Source organism: Mustela nivalis, assembly GCF_964662115.1.
Source record: "Mustela nivalis genome assembly, chromosome: 5".
Classification (NCBI taxonomy): domain Eukaryota; kingdom Metazoa; phylum Chordata; class Mammalia; order Carnivora; family Mustelidae; genus Mustela; species Mustela nivalis.
The window spans coordinates 12,166,185-12,172,734 of NC_139024.1; the positions used below are offsets into that span (position 1 = coordinate 12,166,185).

At 46.8% G+C, this 6,550-nt stretch overlaps 1 protein-coding gene across 1 annotated transcript in view; it reads right to left on the reverse strand.

The window, feature by feature from the left end:
• The window catches only part of LOC309865195 (uncharacterized protein), a 102,615-nt gene that overhangs the window by 65,562 nt on the left and 30,503 nt on the right, over positions 1-6,550 (reverse strand). The gene's annotated exons all lie outside the window — the stretch shown is intronic.

The following is a 6,550-nucleotide window of genomic DNA, read 5'->3' on the forward strand; positions in this document are numbered from 1 at the left end:
CTCTCTGGCCCAATGAGCCCATGCAAAAAACTAAATCATGTAAAAGAAAGAAAAAGATAAACCATCCTCTTCCTCTAGGCCTTTGCTTAAGGCTCTAGATAATGTTCGTGCTTCCCTCCACCCCCACCAAATTCATAAATTGAAAACCAAATCCCCCATGTGATGGGGAGGCCTTTGGGAGGTGGCAGGAGGGCAGGGCAGGGCCCTGGGAAATGAGACTAGCGTCTTTATAACAGAGTCCCTGAGAGCTGCCTGCCAGCCCCCTACCCCCAAGGGGGGCAGCCGCAGCAGGAATTTGGCCCTTACCGGACCCCAAATCTGCCAGCACCTTGATTTTGGACTTTCTAGGCTCCAGAACGGAGAGACATCCACTTCTGGGGTTCATAAGCCACCCCCCCCACCCCGCACACCCCCGTTGATGGCGATCTGTTGCAGCAGCCAGAATGAAGACACCTACTTTGCACAGTGAGTGGCCAAAATGCCTTTGGGCCCGCCCAGGTCCCTGCTAGGGCCCGGGCCAGACTGGTTCTTCCTTGCGGGACAAAATAATGAGAACTTTCCACAGCTACAACACTTCCCGCTTCCTCCTAGTGCTTCCAGGGGACACGGCATCCTCCGAGAAAGGGAGAGAGGAGCTGCCGTCTGCACGCGCTCAGCACCGCGGGACTCGGGCTGGGATCCGGGCGGGATGAGCCTGTGGTTCCAACAGTCCCTCCCCGCCGATGGAGCTGGGGCTTGGGGGGCGCAGCCCAGGAACTCTGTCCCCATGGGGCTCTTAACTGCTTGAGTGGCTTTTCAAGCTTCCTTCGTCCAGGTCTCCTTACTAATAAACTCAGTCTTTAATCCTGGGGGTTACCAAGCTCCGTGCCCTCGTTAATACACCTACGAGCTTGCATTTAATTTCCTCGTGTTCACGGTTAGGAACCTCTGGGATTCAGGTGACTGATGAGGTTCCCTTCAGCTCCCACACTCCACCTTGCCAGGATTCTATGTTGAGGGATGAAGGCCACTAACCTCCCCTCTCCTCCGCTGCCAAGGACGCTTCCCCGGTCGCAAGGCAAGACGAGGTCAGCTTCCTCTCCTCCCCCAACGTCTGAGCGCAGGAACTGCCTTCATCCCCAGGTGTTCGTGGTTATTTTTAAAATGGAGTTAATTTTTGCTGGGGCACCTGGGTGGCTCAGTCAGTTAAATGTCTGCCTTCGGCTCAGGTCATGACCTCGGGGTCTTGGGATCGGGCTCCCTGCTTAGGGCGGAGTCTGCTTCTCCCTCCGCACCCCCTTCAGGCTCTCGCCATCTCTCTCTCACTCTCAAATAAATAAATAAAATCTTTTAAAAATAAAATAAATGAAGTTAATTTTTGCTTATTTCGCAAATACAAAGCAGTAAGTAAGAACGACCGGAGGAGAGACGACTTATTAGATTAAAAATACAATCGGGTGGCAGCCCCTAATGGGCGAGGGCCTAGGACGGGGGAGGGGGGAGCCCATCCCAGCCCCCTCCCACTTCCCTTCACATCTGTTGCCGTGGACGTGCCTCGGGCTGCGGCCAGGCGCCATCAGCAAATGTGCCACCGACTCATGGAGTCAAGCCGGCCTTTCAAAAGTGTTCACTTCCCTGATTTTCTCTGATCTGCCAGGCAGATCCTGTTCCCAAAGCCCTGGGCAGACTCCCCCCATCCTGGGAAAACAGATGTACACAATAGCCTTATCTCTGAGTATAAGGTTCTATCATTCTTTCCAGCAGGCTCGCAATAGATGAACAATTCAATTGTCGGTGGCTAGGAGGTGGGGTTGGGGGGGGGGGGATCCTATGTGGCCGCTTGAGCCTGGCTGTCATCCTACTCCTTTTCACTTTCATTAAGCTGACATCACTTCATCATCCACGGTGTGTGTCTGAGTCTTGGGAAAGGATGAAACTTGATTCTGCCCTCGGGATAAATAATGCCAGCCCCTATTTCCTGTGCCAAGTGCATGACGCGGACTGTCACTGATCAGTTAATGCAAACGGTGTTTTCCCTATGCAGCCGAGGAAAGCGCCAGCATGATTATCTCCACTCTGCAGATGAGGAAACCAGGGCTCAGCGAGGTTAAGTAACTTGCCCCGGCCTGTCCCACAACTAACAGGGGAGGACTGGGCTTACCAAGCCTTTCCTTTCTTTTCTCGAGTCCAGCAGTCCCCAAACTCGTCTGCACATTAGAATCCTTCCGGGGATCTTTTTAAAAACTCCCCTGGGCAGGACATCCCCAGAAATCACAATCTTTAGGGAAGGGACATACGCATCCGTATCCATATTTTTCAGCTGGCCAGGTGATTCTCATGTGCACACCAGTTTGGGAAACACTATGAAGGGCTTGGAAGCATCTTCAACCGCAAGCACTTAGCAAATAACCCAAGTGCAAATCAAGAGAAAGGAAGGAAAAAGAAGCGAATCGAAGACTGGGCTACGAGTGGCTACAGAGATGCACGTGAGGGAAAGACTCTGCTTTCTGTGTGGGCCATGGAAAAAGTCAGATGAGAAGCGGCTTCCCGGAGGCGAGTGCAGGCAACTCAAATGGGGTGCTAGTACTTAGCAACTCCGTGTTTACGGGGTGAACTGAGATCCCCTGAGCACGGTGCTTCTATTAAGTGGGGTTCCTCGCTGCCCTGCTCTTGGGGAGAGAGTGGCTGTTCGTCCATATCTATACTAGCTAGAAGCTGGTTCATTAGGCACGGGGCCCCACGGCCCGCGCTGCCCTCTGCCCCCAGACCAGCCTGGGGAGCCTTCCCAGGGCCTTTTGCAACAGCAAAGACTGATGGGCTTACAAGCCAGTAGAACACTTGCTTTTGAGCCTTTTAAGAAATATATTCAAATTCCTTAAGAACTGGAAGTTGGTTGAAGAAGTCCTCCACTAGGCTAGAAATAAGCGTTTATTGTGACGTTACCTTGTGGAAACTGGATTTGAAAATTTTGATGGTCAAGGATACTGAGGAATTACTGCTTTAATTGGAGTGCAGATAGAATTTTGGCGGAAAGGAACATGACTGCTATGTCTTGGCTGAAGTCCAAGAAAGGATAATCAGCAAATGACTTAGTGGTAGCGCTGGCTTTAGTTAACACTTTGCTTTATTTTAAGTAACACGAGTCGTCCGCATGGGCCTAGTGTTCATGCCTGAATGGAAACACTTGAATTTTCAAAGCAAATCCACGTATCACCAGTCTAATATCCCAGTGAGGTAAATTCCTGTACTTAGAGCTGATGGCTCTTTCTGCTTCAGATAATGATACAAGCCAATGAGGCACGACATCCATAATTCACTGGTGTTCTATCAGTTTTGTTTTCCTCTTTTATATTTCACATTACTATATCTAAGCATCATATAACTAGACCAGAAACACCGAGTCAACCCTCCTGCTAGAGTTCATTGCTTTACTGTTATAAGGATCTAGGGAAACCTACCTTGTTGTTTGGGAACAGCTAAGATGAACCCAAAAAATTCAAACTCACTTCGGAAAAAATGCGGGCCAAGCATAACTTTCTAGTTATTCCTTCCCACTCTTACTATAGCCTATCCTTGTTCCATTAACTGTCATTTTTTAAATACAAGAAACTCACAAGAAACTCTGAATTCTATTGGTTCGATAGTAGAAATAGTGTCTGGTGTTCTATTTATAATTTCCCAAAGACTGCGAGAGCGCTAGGATGAGCTTGAGGGTAGTTTGAGGTTTTCTTTCCGCTCACTACATTTGAAGCTTGTCACCTCTCATGCTGATTTCACTGCAGGATTCACGGATGGTGGTGCTTGCTTCCTCGATCTTATTTACTCGATCTTATTCAGAAAAAGAGGGGTCCTGCTTAGAATCTGCTGGGAGGAATGCCCACTGAGAACATATTTGTGAAATCTTGCCCCAAGGTTGTTGCTAGGACACTGAAAATCAGCTAAGTCCTTGGAAATACTATCCCTTTGCATAGGAGTGGTCCATGACTGTACGTAAATATAATCCTAAAATTCTGAAAACCAAATAAGTGATAAACTTGTTACTGGCTAGAAAATGGCAGAAAAGAGAAACAGAACTGTTTTCTTTTTTTCTGTAGTGGAAATTTGCCCTAAAGAACTCATCCTTTTTAGGCAAACATGTGGTTTCTATCTGCCTGTGGGAGCTCCTCTGCGTTCCTCCTCTGTTTAATGTATGACACACATCTGCCTTCCTTTTCAGCATGCAGATCGTGATGATATACACGGGCATCATTTAACTCCCGGCCCCACCCGTGATCTCCACACAGCACCCAGCATCTACAAAGGACCAAATAAGTATGTGTTGGATGCACGAAGGAATATTGGTATTTGAGGACAAAAGCACAACATTCTAATAGAAAGCCAGACTCGTGGGCTGGGGTCAGAGGGCGTGAAAGAGATGGGGCCTCGGCTGTGGCCAGGCCTCCCACACAAAGATGCGAGGGCCTTGACCTGGGGCTGCAGGTCCCCTTCTGGGCGGGAGCTCCCTGGGCTCCTGCAGCCGAAGCCCAGGCTGGCCTCTCCTTCCCCTCGGTCTCCCCGGCTGGCCCCGTCCTTGGAAGTTATGCTTCTCCGTGACCCAAGTGGACTCTGGTCACCCTTGTATGAGGGCCTCTAGTCCCACGAAGTGTGCGCATGTCTGTGTGCTTATGTCTACACAGACAAAACAAAACTCTTATAACATGGACATTTCTGGCAAAAATGACTTCCTTTTCTTCATCTCTTTTTCCTTTTTTTGTCAGTAATAAAAGGATGGGAATGATGTCATGAGAGAGGGAAGTACCAGTGGGTATGTTAGCCGTGGCTCTTTACTCAACTTGCTTGACATGGAGGGCACAGACTTTTAAATATGAAGGTAACTCTTCAGGAAGCACCCTTTAAGATCATATAAATAAGAATTTGGTTCAGTCTTCATAAGAAATTTTTTATTTTAAAAATCTTCTGGGGGTGCCTGGGTGGCTCAGTGGGTTAAGCCGCTGCCTTCGGCTCAGATCATGATCTCAGGGTCCTGGGATCGAGCCCCGCATCGGGCCCTTTGCTCAGCAGGGAGCCTGCTTCCCTCTCTCTCTCTCTCTCTGCCTGCCTCTCTACCTACTTGTGATCTCTGTCTGTCTAAATAAATAAAATCTTTTTAAAAAAAATCTTCTGAATAGCAATTACTTCCATTCACTAGCAGGCCTGCCTTCATCCATGATCACCCAGGCAAAGTTTACAAAAGGTGCCTTCAAGTTCCTTCTCAGCCATCTGAAAGCCACAGGCATTTCTAGAACTATGGGTCCTTTGGTGGATTTTAAAATTTGTATTAATATTGTATCTAATATCCTTTTAGAAAATATATTTGAGCACAGTGCCTGAGCTTGTATATAAAAAAAAAGTTCAGTTAATATCATGTGTCTATATTTTCTGCTACTTTATAATCTTCTTTCTCAAGCTGTCTCTAATAAAAGTTATTTGATGTTTGTATATTTTTGGATTAAAAAATAATTTATTTTTGCAGTAACACAAGAATGTGTGAAAATGAGCTTTATTTCCTTAAAGCCCACAGATAAAGTCTTTGTTTATGAGATTTAAAAAAAATGCTTTGGGGAGGGCGGGTGCCTGGGTGGTTCATTCGGTTCAGTGTCTGCCTTCAGCTTGGGTCATGATCTCGGGGTCCTGGGATCGAGCCCCGAGTCCAGCTTCCTGCTCAGTGGGGAGTCTGCTCCCTCTCCCTCTCCCTCTGCTCTCTCTCAAATAAATACATAAAACTTTTAAAAAGTGCTTTGAAAGAGATTTGTATCTCAGAGAAGAAATAAGAGAAATAAACATAGGGTTTCTCACAGATACGAGAAGTTACAGGGATTATCTATAGAACAATAAGTAGGTCACGGTGATGCCAGCCACAAGATACTGGAATATTCCCCAATTTAAAAAATTGGATCAAGAAACAGTGGATTTAGGAAAATTACTAATAATGAATGGAAAGAGGCTTTCTTCTAAAGCATCAAACTCGACCACTTTCTTAACTGCTTGTCTGCTTAAATCATCTAACACACAAATTGCTTTTGATAAAAGGAATCATCTATGTGCGATTCCAGAGCAGAGAGCATCCTGAAGCAGATGTTTCAGGTTTTGTTTTTTCCTCTCTGAAGAATTTATTAACTGCGAAGGAATTGCTTGAGACCATCTCATTTGAATGAGCTCTTGGTATTAGAATTCAAGGGAGAGGCTGGCATTTACTTATAAACCAAACAACCCACACCGACGATTCTTTCTAATTGTGTAAACACCAAATAGTTTGTCAAGTCACCTAATACTATTTAAAAATCTAGCTGGATACAGACATACATATGCACACGAAAGCGTTCCTTTGCTGCAGACAGAAGGGAGGGAGGGAGGGTGGACTATTCAATATTCACGCTCATTCACAAAGAGCGCTTTGCCCAGATGTTCAGGCAGAGGGTGATAGAGAGACTTTAGAAAAGAGAATTCATCCAGGGAACAAAACCATCAGCCTCTGTCCTTATGAAGGCTCCTCCTGGGAGTTTAGAAGGATTGGCTTGGTCGGACGGACACC